Here is a 2,358-nt window from a genome sequence, read left to right on the forward strand (position 1 = left end):
CAATCATTATCTTCGACGATATTGCTGATCGATCATCAGAATCGCATGTTGGCGGAGATGCTCGTACACTCTTAAAATTATGTTGGAATATTAGGGTGGGTGTAATATTGTAAATTTGAAAATTTACATAAAACCATTTTAGTGACCTACATTGTGTGTATCACAGTGACATCATACGGGTTACATGAGTGAATTTATAAAGTTTTAGACCCTGGCTGGGGGCTATGTAAAAAACTAACATATTTGTTCGGTATATATCATTCGTCTCGCCTTGCACCCAGCAGGCATATGACGTTATTTCAAACATTGAATACCAACAGCCTTTTTAACGTTGAACTTGCGGCAGCTTTTCTTCATTGAAAGAACGTTGAAAATCTTAACAAATTTTCAACATTTGAAGATCCAAAATGTTGGGGACATTACCAACAGCTGTAGATGAAGTTCCACTTTTGACGCTTGATCATATAGAGAGGTCTTGTACCAACGCCTACCACGGCAAAGGACCGTTGTTGTTTTGTTAATAATAATAACTATGCATTTTAATTTTGACACCATGAATATTTTGTTCACATGTATGTGCACATCGATTTTAGATTATCTTTTCTCTCATGCATTTGTAAAGCGCTTTAGAGAACTAATGTTGAAAGGGCGCTATATAAATCTTTTAATTACAACTACCATCTTAATTCTAGTTTTTAGTTTTAATGATACATAAAGATATAAACAGTAAAATGTCTTTCTTTACGCGGGTTATGCATTTTTTCTGCAATGCTAGCTACCTTCATCACCCAATGAAACAACAAAGAACACATTTTATTATTTAAACAAACCGAGTGTACTTTTCCCCGCCCTCAGGGGCCCCGAGTACCTACCGACAAAGTTGTAGATTCGGAGGTACATGTAGCTGAATCAGCTGTTGCTGTTTTAAACGTTTTAGGTAATTATGGTAACGTGCTAACGCGCGTGAAGGAATGCGTACAGACCGTTCTACGTTAAGTAACTAATACAATATACACGTAAAAAAGACATCATTTTACGCTTATAACTTTAATTTGCAATGAAATAAATCATCAAATTTTGTTTTAAAAATACCATTGATTCAATATGCATATCAAAAATAGAAAGGATTCATTCTTTAATCGAGTCATGGTCCTGTAATCTTTACCATAAATCTAGACCTATTTAGATACTTCATACTGATATAAATACGGATTATTCGCAAAAAATGATATTTACATGCATATGTTATTCATTGTACATGTATTATGAAAACATGGTCTCGTCACAAAAAAACAAACAAACAAACAGACAAAGGGTAAACCGAACGTCAAAAGAATTTTTCGCTTCTTGTATATCATTTTGAATAAGTTACGATAAAGCCTACATTTTTTGTAACTCCGACTCTTGTAAATGATAGACATATGTACTATTAATTCATGTTATCAAAACTACCTAAACTTGCAATGTACTATTTAATACAATCATTTCTATTGATATAAAGTGATAACATACGCATTTTATCCAAGATCGAGTTAATCTAAATGTACTCTTGTTCAATCCTGGAACGTGTTTTTATTTCCAATGCACGTCTGTTTTTCACCACGTGTGTAACAAATAACATTTTATAGTTATCATTAAATTAGATCTTACATTATATATATATATATATATATATATATATATATATATATATATATATATATATATATATATGAGAGAGAGAGAGAGGGGGGGGGGGCAGTAAAACGTGTAAAGTGAGGACAAATTTCAACCAATGGACAGACGTTGTGAGGACAAGAATTGCACTATGAAGACAAATAAATGTCCTCACAATTACGTCGTCATAAATGTGACCTACAGCATGTGAAAGATGTAGATACAAAATATTAGCTTAGTGAGGACAGTGGTGTGAGGACATGTCCTTACTAATATTCTCTCTCAAAATCCTTTTTTTCATAATTCAAAAGAGAGTATTAGATAACCTTTTATAGATATCCCTATAGCTATACCTAACATAGTACTTTTTTGCCTTTAGAATAATATGTGTGTATTCTCTTCTACACATTGTGAGGCCGTCCTCATTTAGTAGGTTTGGTCGGCAGAGAGAGAGAGAGAGAGAGAGAGAGAGAGAGATATGCCTCGGCCGCTGATCCCAGATCAATTAACGTTTGTATAGTGGAACACCTGCTCAGGTGTGTATTGAAAAATGACCAACTGTTTGTATTTATAGTTTAAAATATGTGACGCACTTGGAATCGAATCGTGCGTATCGCTTTTCTGGCGAGTCTAGAAATATTCTAACGAGTCACGATTTTGGCCTGGGGGTTTAAAGCGCGAATCGGCGCGTGTAGTAGATTT

The sequence above is a fragment of the Ostrea edulis genome, chromosome 3, assembly GCF_947568905.1.
Source record: "Ostrea edulis chromosome 3, xbOstEdul1.1, whole genome shotgun sequence".
In the NCBI taxonomy this organism is placed as follows: domain Eukaryota; kingdom Metazoa; phylum Mollusca; class Bivalvia; order Ostreida; family Ostreidae; genus Ostrea; species Ostrea edulis.